This window comes from Saimiri boliviensis, chromosome 6 (assembly GCF_048565385.1).
Source record: "Saimiri boliviensis isolate mSaiBol1 chromosome 6, mSaiBol1.pri, whole genome shotgun sequence".
Classification (NCBI taxonomy): Eukaryota; Metazoa; Chordata; class Mammalia; order Primates; family Cebidae; genus Saimiri; species Saimiri boliviensis.
This window is the reverse complement of record NC_133454.1, coordinates 104,443,759-104,461,178: the sequence shown is the minus strand read 5'-3', so window position 1 is coordinate 104,461,178 and position 17,420 is coordinate 104,443,759. Positions and strand designations below refer to the sequence as shown.

Sequence of the window (17,420 nt, the reverse complement as noted above, 5' to 3'; positions counted from 1 at the left end):
ATTTAAAATTTATTTTTTGAATAGGCAATATGTGCATGATTCCAAATTCAAAAAGTAAGAAAGGACAAAAAAAAAAAAGTAAAGAAAAGGACTTATTTTGCAGACAAAAATACATCTGTTTCCTTAACCTCTCTCCTAGCCACGGGCTTCCTCTCCCCAGAGGCAACCCTGGGCACCCATTTATTTTCTTCATTTTCCTTTTTGTGTAGCTTCCAGAAATAGTACAAGCATATATTAGCACATATCTATGGTTTTTAACACCCACGTTAACACCTTGATTTATTTAATTAAGTGCATTAATACATGCTTTTAACCAATTACTACTAATAAATAATAAATGATAGTAAATAAATGACTACTTAATTAAGCACATCAATACATACTTTTAACCAATTACCATTTAGTCTATTTTAAATAGGTATATAGCACTTCCTATATGCTAGCTTCTCATTTTTAAAAAATTTAACTTTCTATTTGGAGATAAGTTTAGACATATAGAAGAGTTGCAAAAATAATACAATTTCTGTAAATCCCTCATCTAGGTTCCCCTAATGATGACCCTTTACCTAACCACAGAACAACTGTCAAAACTGAGTTAACCTTGGAACGACTGTATTAACTAAGTTAATAGAATTGATTCAAATATTGCCAGGATCCCGCATGGCATTGATCTCCTCTAATCTGTGACAGTTTCTCAGTCTTTCCTTATTCTTTATGACTTGAATACTGTGAAGAAGATTGAGAAGTTATTTTGTAGAATGTCCCTCAATTTGGGTTTTTCTGATGTAGTTTCACGATTCTGAGGAGACATACTACTGAAAAGAGTATCAGCGTATATTCAGTGTATCCCGTCGGGGGGGTACCTGAAATGCATTCACTAATGATGTTAACTTTGATTACTTGGTTAAGTTGGTATCTGCTAGGATTCTTCACTGCAAAGTTACTATTTTTGTCTTTGTAGTCAGTAAATATCTTGGGAGAGATTCTTTAAAACTATGCAAATATCCTGTTTCTGCTTAAACTTTCACCTACTAATTTTAGCATTTATCATGGATCTTGCCTGCTGCCTGTAGCAAATATTATGATGTTGTTTTCATGGTGTTTTCCCCTATTTCCTTGATTCTCTCTACATTTCCATAATTATAATTTTTCTATAAGGAATATTTGCCCCTTTCTCCAATTTATTTATTATTTATTTACTTCAGATGGACCTGTGCACATTTATGTCATTCTCTGAGTTATATAATCCAATAATAGGATATTTTCTGAGTTATATAATACAATACTATTTGAATGGGTTCCCTCCAAAATACAAGTGTTACCAATGTGATGGTATTGAGGGGTGAGGCCTTTAATGGGTGATTATGCCAGGAAGGCTCCTTCCTCAGGAATGGGATTGGGGCCCTTAGAAAAGGGGCATCATGTAGTGTTTGGCTAGCTGCCCTTCTGCCACCTGAGGACACAGCGTTTGTCACCTCTGGAGGATGTAGCAATAGGGGACCCTCCTAGAAGCAGACAGCAGCCCTTGCCAGCCCACTGAACCTGCTTGCGCCTTGTTCTTGGACTTCCCAGCCTCCAGAACTATGAGAGATAAATTTCCGTTCTTTATAGACAATTCGGTCTCAGGTATTTTGTTATACCCAGCATACAACAAAGTCATTATTACTTATTTTGTTGCTTCACTTTTGGCCATAGGGAGCACTTTCAGGTTGGCTCCCATATCCTTTCAATGAACCTCCATGTTCTTGTTTTTGTTGTTTGGTTTGGGGGCTACTTGTTTGCCTTCTGGGAGAAGATGCTTTGGGCTCATCTTGTGTTTCCCAGTCCCAGGGTTGAAATCAACTCTAATTCTTCTTAATAGCTGCTTAGTTGAGTATGCCATTTGTGGCGATGTAGAACTGATTTATTTAAAACCAGGATCTATCTTGTTCCAAACTTTTCTGTTATAATCTTTTACAATAAAAATCCTTGTAGGTGGGCTGTTTCATACATAAGCAATTGTTAAAGTAAAACCTAAAGCATTTACAAAAACCTAGGAGGCCCTCTCTGACTATCCCTGTGTTCTACCCCTGCCATCTGCTCCGGACATTGTTCTATTCCCCTCCCCAGTGTGGTGGACAACCTCTGAGACAGCTCCTCCAACACCTGCCTTTTGAGATCCATGCCTTTTTGTGACCCCTTTCCCGTGAGTTGGGGTTGGACTTATTTTTCACTTTGTTTTTTTTTTGTTTGTTTGTTTGTTTTTTTTTTTGGAAACAGGATCTCACTGTGGATGAAAGCCCTTCAACAGGCCAACACCCAGGCTGGAGTGCAGTGGCATGATCATGGCTCACTGCAGCTTCAGCCTTCCAGGCTCAGGCGATCCTCCTGCCTTAGCTTTCTGAGTGGTTGGGACCCCAGCTGCATGCCACCATGCTGGGCTAATTTTAAAAATAATTGTTAAAGACAGGGTCTCTCTATCCTGCCCAGGCTGATCTTGAACTCCTCCCACTACCCAAAGTATTGGGTTTATAGGCAGGAACAACTACACCCAGCCATTTCTCATTTCTCATTAATGAAATAAGATGGAAATAAGATATCATTTCCAATACCAGGTTACCAAAGGACTGTGGCTTCTATTTCATCTCAGCTGCTTGTTCTTGATCATTTTCTTGTTTGCCTGGTCGAAAAGCCATGATGTGAGCTGCCCTGTGGAGAAGTCCACATACCAAGGAACAGAGCGAGGCCTCCAGCCAACAGTCAGCCAGTGAGGGACTGAGGCTCTCATTCCAGCAACCCACAAGAAACGGAAACCCCCTAGGTGAAACTTCAGATGAGACCACAGTTCCAATAGATAGGATAACTGCAGTCACATGAGAGACCTTAAGTTAGAGAAACTTGTGTACAAAAGGTAAAATCAACAAGTCTTACTAGTTACAGGGCTGTACAGTTAAATCATTCTAGGGTCCTTCCTTCCTAGGACTGATGCTCTCTATCTGGTATAAGAGTCTGATGCTCTCTTGGCCAACATGACTTCCTGCCCACATCCTGGCCAGCCCTCAAGATTCAAATGGCCACTAAGCTGCTCTCTCCTTGACTTCTGCGAGTTTCCTAACTAGAAACAACCATGTTCTGCCTCAGCCTCCCACTGTGCTTTACCTGACCCATGTCATCGCACATCTTACTCTCTCCTGTATTGTAGAGTTATGGACATAGCTAGTCTTCTGTAACACAAACACGAAACTTGTCAAGGGCTGGATTCTCATCTCAGTCATGTTTATAACCCATGTCTCTCACTTCTAAGCACTAAGCTCAGCCTTGCACATATATATTCAGTTCTCTAAAATATTCATAAAGCTAATATGTAATAATAAGCCTTAAATTATGGGTTTAGGACCAACAGGCAGCCCGAGCACCTACTGCACACTCTTAGAAGCATGATTATCACCACTTACTATTTCAAGAATGAATGTTTGCTTCTCTAACAAGGATTTAATTTTCCAGACTCTCCATGATTTTCCTCTCCAATTTTAGAATTTCTAAGTTTAGAAGAAATAAGAAATAATTCCAGACCAAAAGTTGAGGGCCTCTAGCTTAATTCTGCAGTTTTCACTACCTAGTGCTTCCTCTGGTGATACTTCTACACAGAGCAACAAGGAGACACCGCTGTTAACACCAACGGAAAATCTGTACTGGAGACCCAGGGAACAGGAACTTCCAGGCAGGAGCATAAACAAAATTCGTGTCAATTAATATTCTACTCATCGCTTCTGAGCATTTGCTGGCCACCCTCTCATTGCCGGCAAAGCTCCTCTTGTAATAATATCTATGTCCAATTGCGCTAATTGAACATGAAAATGAGGGAGATAAAGGGAGACTCAACTAATTGTATTTTTTCATTGGCTTCCAAGGAGAAAAACCCATAATCAGTCATAATTACAAACTTCCCTTGTGGTCTCAGCAGAACAGGCCCCAAATGGAGTTATTCTGAGGCATCTTGCTTGATGGCAGATAAACAAGCTCTTAAACTCTTTTTTGATCTGCAAAGACTTTGAGGGAATAAGAGGAGATGCTGTGAAACTTCTTGCTTCCTTCAGCTTACATCCCTTTAGCTTAAACTTTACATTTAAGCTAAAGACACTGTCATCTGTGACGTTTCTCTATTCTCTACTCTTTCTGTGGATAAAAGTCCTTCAACAGCCCTTCACCAGGGACACCAAGACAAATGACTGGGCTGTGTGAAGCCGGTGACTGTCCCACTCCTTGGAATTCACTTTTCAAGATGCAGAGGGAGCTGGAAGAAAGAGACACAGCACTGGGCTTTCCCTCTAGGACGAGACAGCTGTAAGCTGCCTTGGGGCATTCATGATGATGGCAGTTAACTGTGGGGTAAGCTCAGCTGAAGGCAGGAATCCCCAGGCCCACGGAGAACACAGAATGGCTTTGTTGCCTTCATCTGTCCTAAATTCATAGGTTTCTGTTACCATTAAGAATAAGGCCATGTGGTGGCGCGTGCCTGTAATCCCAGCTACTCAGGAGGCTGAGGCAGGAGAATTGCCTGAACCCAGGAGGCGGAGGTTGCGGTGAGCCGAGATCGCGCCATTGCACTCCAGCCTGGGTAACAAGAGCGAAACTCCGTCTCAAAAAAAAAAAAAAAAAAAAAAGAATAAGGCCATGCTTGAACCCAGGAGGTGGAGGTTGCGGTGAGCTGAGATCGCGCCATTGCACTCCAGCCTGGGTAACAAGAGCGAAACTCCGTCTCAAAAAAAAAAAAAAGAATAAGGCCAGATATAGGTGACGGGGAGGAAGGCAGCAAACCACATTGCCATGTATGTATCTATGCAACAACAATCCTGCATGTTCTTCACATGTACCCCAAAACCTAAAATGCAATAACATACATGTGTGTATATATATATATATATATATATATATATATATATATTTCAAAAAAAAGAATAAGGAAAAACCAAAATGAACAGAACATGGCGCTGGAGTCCCAATCGAGCTTGAAAAGTATAAATCTTAGTTCCAGAGAATTCAAGTCACTTATAAATGAAGAGGAGAAGAACCTGGAAACCTAAAGGCAAGATGGGGCTGCGCATCAGGGCGGGGGCTCCAGCCCGTAAACACAGGCGCTCAAGGGACTTTTGCAGAACAAGTGCCAATGTGACAACCTAAATAACTGTCTGGCAGGAGACAGGAATGTCCATATCCTGAAATGATAGCTTAGGAAAACTTTGCAAACTTAAGATCCAGAGCAAAACTAAAACCATTAAAAAAAGAAACTCCAGGCCAGGCACGGTGGCTCATGCCGGTAATCCCAGCAGTTTGGGAGGCCGAGACGGGTTGATCACCTGCGGTTAGGAGTTCAAGATCAGCCTGGCCAACATGGTGAAACCCCGTCTCTACTAAAAATACAAAAAATTAGCAGGGCGTGGTGGTGGGTGCCTGTAATCCCAGCTACTTGGGAGGCTGAGGAAGGAGAATCGCTTGAACTTGGGAGGTAGAGGTCGCAGTGAGCCGAGATCACACCACTGCACTCCAGCCTGGGTGACAGAGTGAGACTCTGTCTCAAAAACAAAACAAAACAAAAAAACAAAGAAACTCCAAAGACAGCAAGAAAAACCCAACATGACAGAGACGAGCACAAGTCGTCTAAGTGTAGGAGGGACATGGGAGGAGTGGAAGGACCAAGTCCAGAACCGTCTGGCCAGCTGGCTTGCTTTCTGATTTTGGGCCAACTGCTTACTTTATTTGTCCCTCAGCTTCCTGGTCTCTTTATGCTGCCCCGACGTAGCGGGAAGAGATGGCTCGGACCCGACCCCTTTCCCATGCCATTTTTATGATGGGGAGATGCCCAGGATGTTCTGCCTAGAGCCTCCGATTTTCCTCTGACATACACATTGTAAAACGCTTCGGTCTCACTTCAGCAAGTTTGTCCATAAATACATTCAGCTCCCAAATTGCTTTAATTACAGAAGAAGGAAACTGCTTCACTTGGCAAAAGGTTTCTCCCGGTTCAACTAATGGCAGTCTGGTATGCGCGTCTGTGATGGATTTTTTTTTTTTTTTTAATAACTAAAAGCCATTGTGCCTAATGAGAACTGGAAAAGTGCCGTGGAACCAGCATTCACTGAGGCCCATCCTGGCCCCTCTGGTGAGCTATGACTGCTTTCAGAAATCACACATTATTCCAGAAAGTATAACAGCTGACCTCAAAGAATGTGCTTCCCAAATAAAAAAAAAAGCCACTGGCCAGGATGTCGTGAACTAATAGCGAGGGGCAGGGGCAGAGAGGCCGTCTGGGGGTTATGCATTTGGAAATGAGAAGCTCAGGCAAAGTGCTGTGTGTTAAATAAAAACAAGACTCTGTAATCATTACAGTGAGAGACAATCTACGCTTCTTTAACTCCTTGTGTGGAGATTATAGAAAGTTCTTTGCAAGTATCCAAATATCATCACATGTGCAGCCAGGGGAAATCTTCCAAGATGTCCAACACTCACACTCTGGTTCTTAACCACCAGCGAGCAAGATTAAAGATTGCCTTTGTTGGGCCAGGTTTTCCTGCCAGGTGCATGGGCACCCATGGACATTAATAAGGAGTTGAGACAGTGATGTACTGACATCCAACACAGACCACAGACTCTGGAGGCTGACAGACCCATGTCTGAGTCCTGGCTCTACCAATTATTAACTTTGCAACTGTGGTAAGTTAAATTCCTGAGCCTTAGTTTTACTCATCTGTAAAATGAAGGATAAAAGCATGCATCTCATGAGGTGTTTCTGAAGATCAGACAGGGTCGTTATAAATTATGTAGCACAGGGCTGGACATGGGGCCTCATGTCTGTAATCGCAGCACTTTCAGGGGCCGAGGTGGGAGGATTGCTTGAGGCTAGGAGTTCAAGGTCACAGTGAACTATGATTGCACTACCGTACTCCAGCCTGGGCAACACAGTGAGACCCCATCGCCAAAAAAATTTAAAAATTTGCTGGGCATGGTGGCATGCTCCTGTAAACCTAGCTACTCGGGAGGCTGAGGCGGGAGGATCACTTGAGCTGAGGAGTTTGAGGTCACAGTGTGCTATGATGGCGCCACTGCTCTCCAGCCTGGGCGACAGAGCAAGACCCTGTCTCTTAGAACAAATAAAAATACATAAATAGGGCCAGGTGCAGTGGCTCATGCGTGTAATTCCAGTACTTTGTGAGGTCAAGGCAGGCAGATCACAAGGTCAAGAGATCAAGACCATCCTGGCCAATATGGTGAAACCTTGTCTCTACTAAAAATACAAAAATTAGCTGGGCGTGGTGGTGCACATTTGTAGTCCCAGCTACTCGGGAGGCTGAGGCAGGAGAATCACTTGAACCCGGGAGGCGCAGGTTGCAGTGAGCCAAGATCGTGCCACTGCACTCCAGCCTGGACGACAGAGTGAGACTCCATCTCAATTAATTAAATCAATCAATCAATCAATCAATCAATCAATGAGTACGTAGCACAGTGCCTGGCAAACAGTCTAAGGGGTCATTAAATATTCACAGCTGCTGCTGCCAATGCCACCATCACCTCCTCCTCTGCTGTGTTCTTCTTCCTAGTTCCCTGTCAGGGTCTGGCTTTACTGACTTAGGCACCCCTGGGACGTCTATCTATAGTAGGAAGGGGACCCTGGAAAAACAAGGGAGATGCATGAACTCCATCTGCAGCCCAAAGTGGGGACTTAAAATAATTTCCTTCTTTTTCTCAAGTTGGAGAAAAGTGAAAGTGAATAAGTGGCACACAGACCTCAGGATCAGAGAGACCTGAGTTCAAATCTCCCTCTGCCTCTTGCTCGGCAAATGACTCTGAGCAAGTTCCTCAAGTCTCAAACTTCGGTGGCCAGGAAGATAAAAGAGAATAGTGCATGTCAAGTGGTCAGCACCTCTGGCCTATAGGAATAGTTCAACTGTGAGAGGTGGTATTATTATTATTACTGATGTTCCTGCTATAGCCCAATTCCTACATCCTGTGTTAGAGATAAAGACATCCCCTGCTGGACATGGCATGGTGACTCACACCTGTAATACCAGCACTTTGGGAGGCCAAGGCAGGTGATCACATGAGGTCAGGAGTTTAAGACCAGCCTGGCCAACATGATGAAATCCCATCTCTACTACAAATACAAAAATTAGCCAGGCGTGGTGGTGCATACCTGTAATTCCAGCTACTCGGGAGGCTGAGGTAGGAGAATCATTTGAACCCAGGAGGTGGAGGTTGCAGTGAGCCAAGATCCTGCCATTGCACTCCAGTCTCGGCAATAAGAGTGAAAATCCACTCAAAGAAGTACCCGAGGGGTCTTTGACACAAGGGGAAATGAAACAAAGTGGCATCTGCATAAGGCTGAGCTGTGCTTATTTGCCACAAAAATCTATTCCAAGGCCAGGCGCAGTGGCTCACGTCTGTAGTCCCAGCACTTTGGGATGCTGAGGTGGGTGGATCACCTAAGGTCAGGAATTTGAGACCAGCCCAAACAACATGGTGAAACCCCATGTCTACTAAAAATACAAAATAAGCTGGGTGTGTTGGTGCATGCCTGTAATCCCAGCTACTCGGGAGGCTGAGGCAGGAGAATCGCTTGAACCTGGGAGGCGGAGGTGGCAGTGAGCTGAGATCGCATTGCACTCCAGCCTGGGTGACAGAGTGAAACTTTGTCTCGAAAAAAAAAAAAAAAATCGATTCCAAGGTATTCTTGTTCAGGCCACACCTGGACAATGATGCATCATGCCTAAGGTCCCAGGAAGCTAGCAGTCTGAAAAGTAAAGGAAGAGTTGTGAAAAATGGCACCGGAGACTGCCTCCTTTATATTTTGGGGGGCTATTTGTTTGAAAAGACTTTGCTAATAGTTTGAGGAGACTGCAACACAACACAAGGCAGGCTTGCCTCGCTAAGCCAGCTAGAAGTTTAATTAAATACAATTGCTTGCTGTGTGTTCCCTTCCCAAATGGCCTCATGCATATTCATCATTGTAATTACGGTAGTGAAAAAATCCCCGCCTAATTATTCTGTGCTCCCCATCTTTCACATGCCTAGAATTTTTGCATAATGTCTGTTGAAATTAATTGCAAGTTAGTTAATTTTACATTTTGTCCTTTCAAAACTTAATTGAAAATTAATTTAAAAGATACAAAAAAACCCACAAAACCCCACAACAACAACAATAAAAAATCCTACTACCAGGCATTATGGCAAATCTGGGTTTTCAGACTTACAATGTGTACTAAAAATGTGATGCGATTACTTCTGACTTGAGTGCAGCATTGTACTTGTCAAGCTACAATAAAAGGCCAGTCCCATAAATGTCTCAGAACTCACATCTCTATTTTTTCTACCAAACAGCAACAAAGACTTGTGTTGAGTGGGGAGGGCTGTCAGTGGTCCAGCTGTCTTTTGGTTGCAGGTTTATCATGTTATCCTTCAGAAATTACATCTTCAGCCTTCTAAGAAGACCAGCATGTGGTTTCCACTGTGGCTCCAACACACTTCTACCCTCAAATATCTCTACTAGTACCCCAAGCTCCAACTGCAATCTGGCGTGCAAGAAACTTCACTTTCATGCTTTGCAAACCAACAGAAAACATTTCTCTCACCCTCTCTGTTACTGTACTCTGTTTCTACCAGCTTATTTATTAATTAATTAATTAATTTATTTATTTTTGAGGTGGAGTCTCACTCTGTTGCCCAGGCTGGAGTTCAGTGGCAGTGGTGCGATCTCGGTTCACCACAACCTCCGCCTCCTGGGTTCAAGCAATTCTCCTGCCGCAGCCTCCCCGGTAGCTGGGACTACAGGCACATGCCACCATGTTTGGCTAATTTTTGTATTTTTAATAGATATGGGATTTCACTATGCTGGCTAGGCTGGTCTCAGACCCCTGATCTCATGATCTGCCCATCTCAGCCTCCCAAAGTGTTGAGATTACAGGTGTGAGCCACTGAGCCCAGCTCCCACCAGCTCTTTTATGTTACTCCCATTAATCCTGTTTCGAGGATCCCTTCTGCGTGGGACCAGGGTGTGCTTACTATGTTCTGCACTGAGGTTCAGGCACAAGCAAAAGTTTCATTTCATTTCAGCACCTAACAGTTCCTGACATACAAATCCATCCTTATTTCTTGACTGGTTGATATAGAAGAACACTTACAGCAAGCCCATGGGCGAGCACCATCGGCCCCACTTTCAGAGAGAAGGAAAGGCAAGTTCAGAGAGAGTAAGTATGTTCCTCAAGTTCACACAGCCAGTAAGTGGCAGAGCTGGCATCTGGTGCCAACAACTGTCTTCCCCCACCTCACCACCATGTTGCCTCTCCAACCTCTTCTTGAAGCCCTGCCATCTTGGCAGTTCAGATTTTAGCTTCTGCCAGCTGTGGTCTCTTGGCAAATACCTTTCTTGACCCTGAATCCTGAAAATGGATTGTTATAGACTGAATGTATGTATCCCCCTCAATTCATATGTTGAGGTCCTAACCCCCAATGTGATGGTGGTTAAGATGAAGCCTTTGGGAGGTTAGGGAGTAATGAGGTCCTGAGAGTGGGACCCTCAGCTAGGATTAGTGCCCCAGTGAAGAGGGAACACTAGAGAGCTTGCTGAAAAGAGAACACCATGAGTAGGTGGCTGTCTATAAGCTAGGAGGGGCCTAACTAGGAACTGAATTGGCAGGAGCCTTGATCTTGGACTTCTGGCCCCCAAAACTGAGAATGACTGTTGTTTAAGCCACCCAGTTTTTTTTTTTTTTGAGATGGAGTCTCCCTCTGTCACCCAGGCAGAAGTCCAGTGGCACGATCTCGGCTCACTATACTTCCGCCTTCCTGGTTCAAGCAATTCTCCTGCCTCAGCCTCCTGAGTAGCTGGGACTATAGGCGCATGCCATCACACCCAGCTGAGTTTTGTATTTTTAGTAGAGATGGGGTTTCACCATTTGGCCAGCCTGGTCTTGAACTCCTGACCTCAAGGGATCTGCCCACCTTGGCCTCCTAAAGTGCTGATATTACAGGTGTGAGCCACTGTACCTGGCTCTGGTCTATGATATTTTGTTATGGCAGCTTGAGCAGACTGAGACATTATTCCACAGTTTGATTAGATGGCCTTGGTTACTCAGTTTATATTTTGGACTGATTCAGGGTTAAGCTGTGAAAGTACAACGGAAAAGATAAGAGAAAAATCAACTCAAGAGGAAGAAGACAAATCCTTATGATACAAAGGAAGCTGGATGGGCTACTGTTAGAAGGCTGAGGCCTGGGACATGCTAAGCAGCTGTTGACAACTCACCTGGAATGAGCCAGCGTGTGTGTGTGTGTGAGTGTGTGTGTGTATGAGTGTGTGTGTGTGAGAGACAGAGTGTGTGTGGGTATGTGTGTGTGTGTGAGTGTGTGTGTGTGTGTGTGTGTGTGTAGAACCACAGCTTCCTGCTACTCCTAATGTTATGCTAACAGGGACCCTCACTGAGAGATGTTTTCAATTGTACCACAGAGGAGATTGAGGGGGAGGAAGAAATGAAAGCAAATTAACAGAGCACAAAGACATTGATATTTTTTTAAGTCCATAAAAGTATCTCCTTTAAAGGTGACTTTTGTGACCTGAGCCTTCAACAGTTTCAAAAGAAACTATCCATTCTCCAAGAGGCTCCTAAGATTTGGGGGTCTCTTATGACCCTAAGAGCAAATTCCTTAACAGGGATCCTTTAGAGTCCAGGCTCCAGGAATATGAAAGGTATTTTAAGAAATAAGGTGCTGTGCCTGTGGATACACTTTTTCTCCAAATGTGTAAACAGAGGCTTTCATTCCAGATAAGCCCATAAATGTTGACGTGGATCACAGACCCAAATGAGGTGTTCAGACACAGCCATAAAGCCTCTGGATTCAATTTACACATCAGGGGAATACACTGTAAGGTACATGGAGGCTCTAAGCAGGTGCCAGAAAGTGGCCTTGCAAATAGATGGAAGCCCAGGGCTAGGTGTGTGCCAAGAGCTGTCAATTGGGAGTGCAGAAGGCTAGCTCTAGAGGCAGAACCATGCTGCTTCATACAGAGGCAGCAGTGGGATGGGGTGGGAAGCAAGCCAGGAACAGAACTGAGCCGGAAGGTCCGGGATGGCTCCTGGCTCTCAGGATGTTGATCTTGCTGGCTGACACAGAAAGGTATACTCAGCATGCTGCTTGGTGAAGACAGCTCATTAGTGGACCATGTATCTTTTACGAGAGCAGGATGCCATTTATGTTGATGAGAAAGAGTGTGTGTGTGTGTGTGTGTGCGTGTGCGTGTGCGTGTGTGTGTGTGTGTGTTTATTTCTATCCATTCATAAAGAAGATGGCTAGGCACAGTGGCTCACACCTATAATCCCAGCACTCTGGGAGGCAAGGCGGGCGGATTGCCTGAGGTTGGGAGTTCAAGACCAGCCTGGCCAACATGGAGAAACCCCATCTCTACTGAAAATACACAATTAGCAGGGCATGGTGGTGCATGCCTGTAATCCCAGCTACTCGGGGGGCTAAGGCAGAATAATCACTTGAATCCAGGAGGTGGAGGTTGCAGTGAGCTGAAATCGCGCCATTGCACTCCAGCCTGGGCAACAATAGTGAAACGCCATCTCAAGAAAAAGAGAAAAAGGGTTTAGAGGGGTATATAGGAAAATTTAATAATGGCTACCATTGGAAGGATAAATTATGTGTGATGTGAAGTGTTCTTCTATATTTTCTGAGTTAATGATCTTCTATTGAATTAATACCTCTCCTTTTAATCTCAGGTCAATCATCTACTCTTCAGAAAAGCCTGTGATGACCTTCGTGCTTATGACAGTTTCCCTTATTGGTGTTCACCTAGATCTAGTTAGCTCTCTTTCATCACAGCACATGCTACAGTTATACATTTACTACAATTTTTGTTTGGTTGGTTTCTTTGGAGACTGGGCCTCCCTCTGCTGCCCAGTCTGGAGTGCAGCAATACAAACATAGCTCACTGCAGCCTTGAACTTCTGGCTGAAACAATCCCTCAGCCTCCTGAGTAGCTGGGATTACAGGTGTGTGCCACCATGCCCAGGTAATTTAAAAAAATTTTTTTAGAGATGGGGTCTTGCTGTGTTGCCCAGGCTGATCTTGCACTGCTGCCACAAGCCAACTTCCTGCCCAGCTTCCCAAATCGTTGGGACTACAGGCATGAGCCACTACACCTGGTCTACAGTCTTTTATTTAGCGTGTGCCTCCCTCAGGAAACTTGGTGCTACATAAGGAGAGGAGTCATGGTGGGTATAGTTTTGCTTTGTCTTGGTGGACAACTTTGTTCCCAACATCTAACAACAGTAATGATGAAGGTAGCAGTAACGAGATCAACAACAGAGCAGCAGGAGCAGAGATGGCGGCAGTGGCAGCTAACACATGCTTAGTACCTGCTAGGTACCAGACTCCAAGAACTTCATTATGAGGTCAGTATGGTCAACATCCCCATTTTCCTGAAGGGAAAACCACAGCACAGAAAGACTGTGCAGCCAGCACAATCTCACACAGCGATCAAGGAGGGGAGCCAGGATGTGAACCGGGGCAGGTGGACTCTTGAATCCATGCGTGCAACTGTCATGCTACACTGCCCTTTTATCCAGCACTTTAACTTCGCACACAGAAGCACCTCATAAATATGTATTAAATGAAAGATTGATCACACATTCCTTTTTACAATCCTGAAAAAGTTATCTCCGTGTTTGGATGAGGAGAAATACAAAATCACTCCTCCAGGAATGAGGCAGCAGAATGAAAGATGACATTCTGAAAAACCAGAGTTTTCTGGAAAGCAATGTTCTTTTTCAGACAGCAGTGCTTGACTCTGAAGAAAAATGCCCCACACATGGTTTACTCAAGTCCCAGTGCTTTTGATTTTCCTGAATGCAGAAGGGCGTAGGGAATGATGGGGTCCAGTGGCATTCTCATTAGACATTCTACAGCCAGGACTCTGGGCTCCAGTCTCTAAAACTTGATAATCAAGTCAAGGGTTCTGGTTCCTTGTAAGTGACCAAGGAAAGAGAAGCAATCTCTCATGTGAAACCTTCCCAAGCTCACAGTAAGAAAGCTGGTCCCTAGAGAATGGATCAGGTACTACCACCAAGGTTAAGACATGCCAGGCGCCTTGTATGTTGCATGAGGGATTTGGGTAAAACCATGTAGGGATGGGGGATTATTGCTTCCCCCTCAAAAAAGCAGGCAGAAGTGGTTATATTTGCATGGACTTAGCAGAACATGACTGTCTGTACAGCTGAAGAACCCCATGTGCATTGTTAGCTAGAAATATTTAACGGATTAGGACTGCGTGTACTGGCAGACAGACCTGATTTAAGTTCTTCACATGATATGAATTCTCCAGGGTAAAACCCAACATGCTGGCATCATTCCAGGTTAAAGCAGGAGATAAAACTGGAAGAATTCGGGCTGCTCCTTTCATTTCAAACCCAGAAAGCAAGGCTCTCCTTATAGCTTATTGTTTCAGGATTAGCGTATGTAATGCTAGTGCCACACTGAATACCGATGAGATGGGGCCTCACTTCATTAAGCATTTGATAAGGTTAAATTGCTGCCCCATTTCAAAGCCTACGGAAATCATCACACACTGACAACTTGTCCTACAAATGGAATGCAAACGTGTGACTTCGCTAGCTGCAGATGAGCTCTCTCCCTCTTTCCTTCTCTTTCACCTTCTAGTCATTTTTCAATGTGGAGGGAAAAAATGTACTTTTCTCCAACTCCCTTGTGTCTTAGAGTAAGAAAATAACACATTTTCTACCATTTCTACCATTTTCTGGCTCATGCCAAAGATATTAGATAACTCAGTAAAGCCAGATGTATCCCATTCCTGCCAGAGCTCAGAAACAGACCCAGCTACTAGGCAGCTGTGAAACAGAGCAGCAATCTGTCAGGATTTAATTAGGCCAGCTTTTTGGATGGGGTATGCTTTTTCTTTTTTCTTTTCTTTTTTTTTTTTTTTTTGTCTTTTGAGCTGGACATTTTGGCAAAAAGTTGGGATGGGCTGACTATGGCTTAGTGTGTCCTTGAATCAGGTGATCCTTGACTGATGGGAGGTAGTAACTTCCCTTTCTTTATGTGTGGACATGAAACACAAGTAGATATAGACCCGAAGGTATCTGAATTTTAGGCACATATGGGGCATTAACAGAGGCATGTCTCTGGCTCTCCCGTCTTTCCTGCTTCAATGCTAAATTCACCATGTCACTGCTGGGTCAAATGTCTTGGGTGACTGAGGAGGGGAGCCACAGAGAGAGTTAGAATACATTTTTCCTTAAGAACAGTGACTCAAATTCAGGCCATAAACAATTATACACAGACACAAGTCTGATGTATTGAGGGGCTGTTTTGCAGTCCTTTATTCTGGCTTTTAGAATTATTAGTCCTTTTCTCCTTGTTTTAAAATGCTCAATTCCTATTCAGGGGTTCTTTCTATACTCTGAGCCTTAGTAATGAAAAGCTACTTGAATGTTCCCAAGGGATTAGACGGTGGGACTTCAGGGGCCCACGACAGAGAATCAGCTGGAACAACATAACAGCCAACACCGGGGGATGAGATGGACTCTGCACAATGTGACGAACAGTGGTGAGGTGTGACTGTAATGGTGGTGTCCACAGTGTGCTTCTGGCCCACAAGAAATCGCTTTTCATGGATTTATATGCAATGCCAACAACTGTTTTTAGTACGATGCTTCTAGAAAAACGCTAGTTTCCCTGCTGGCCCAACATCTTGCTCTTCCTACCACTATTCATCCTAAATACTCCTGCTGTTACTACTAAGAATGGTAATGATGATGATGAAGATGATGATAGCAGCCATGGCTAACATTTGCCAAGGGCTTTCTAGAAGCCAGTGTCTTTAACAAATGTTCTATATGGATTACCAACCTCATTTCCTCTTGAAAAAAGCTCTATAACAGAAGTATGGTCATCATCTCCACTTTACAGATGGTAAGACTGAGGTACAGAGAGGTTTAGGAACTTTCCCAAGGGTGATAGGAAGAAATGCAGGCCCAGTGATGAGCTGTCTGACTCCAGAGCCCATTCTGTTTATCATTTTAAACTATTGCTTTCTCTACCTGATTGCCAGATCTGAACAGGCAGGGACCATGTCTGTCTATCACTGTATTGCTGTCAGATCTGAACAGGCAGGGACCATGTCTGTCTATCACTGTATTGCTGTAAATAAAATCATGCTTGGCACACAGCAAATCTCCACACATCTAGTACTGTGGAGTGAATGAATAAATGAATGAATGAGTCAAGGATGACAGAGCTTTAGAGAACCAGAGGTCCCTGAATATTGTGTATAGTTTCAGACAGGACAAAGCTGGCTTCCTCATTGTGTCCTTACTGATAGGGGTACGGTTGTGTCTTGAGACAACTGGATTCAACTGGGTTTCTGGCAAAGGTTGTGAATTACAGTTGGGCAACCATGTACCCATGGAGAATAGGACTGTATCTAATCATTAAGACTCCAAGTTCCTGAGAGTGAACCATATACCTAGTGGTGGCACCAGGCTTTCCAACAGATATCTCCATGTAGGAAACCTGAGATAGGACCTGAAGGATATGGTGGTCACTAGGCGGTTGACAAATGTTCCTGAATTTCTCTCCTGCCAGATACACAATAGGATTAGACTACCCTGTCCCCTATAGAAGTTCAGATCTGAGTAGGTGACATGCTTTGGCCAGTGAAACGTGAGCGGGTAACTAAGATGAGAGAAGCCTGTCCTACTAATCCATAATGGACCTGCAAAGCAAGTGGGAAACAAGCCTCTACTGTTTTAAACTGCTGAGACTTGGGCCTGTATGTTACCAAAGCACCACCCAGCATCTAACAACTGATATGGAGGGCTAAGGTACACAGACAAAACATCCGGGCACTGCACCTGAGGAGCTTATATTGTAGCAAAGCAGCAAACCATGCACGTATGAAACAGCAGCAGGAAGGTACTGTAATATGTAGGCAGCTAAATGCCAGATGTGATACTAAGGACTTTATGTAATAATAATCTCATGTGTTATCTTACCTCTCAACGTCGCCGTTTGTAAACTGGGAAGAATGACAGTATTCTCAGTTTATAAATTCCTATTTGGTAAGTGAGAACACTGAGAAGTAAAATAACCTTCCCAAGATGTCTCAGCTAGTAAGTGGCAGAGCTAAGATTTGAATCCAAATCTGTCGGACCTCCAAAGCCTCAAGCCCTTTCCACTATACTCAGGGGCTTTTCTGCACAAGGAAATCTGCTCAAAGCTGCATGAGACCAGTGCTGGCTATAGCCCCAAGGGCTGCTAAGACAAGGCATAAAGGAATGAGGCGGGTAAAGGTGTCAGGGTGAATTGCTGAAGGAAGTGGGTTTCATTTCAAATCAATTATTAAACTAAGTAGTGCTCTTAATGGGAGATCT

The 17,420-nt window shown here is 44.0% G+C and overlaps 1 protein-coding gene across 2 annotated transcripts in view; it reads right to left on the bottom strand.

Annotated features, from left to right (window-relative positions):
- LDLRAD3 (low density lipoprotein receptor class A domain containing 3) overlaps positions 1 to 17,420 on the bottom strand; it is a 289,197-nt gene that overhangs the window by 23,106 nt on the left and 248,671 nt on the right. The window lies entirely within an intron of this gene.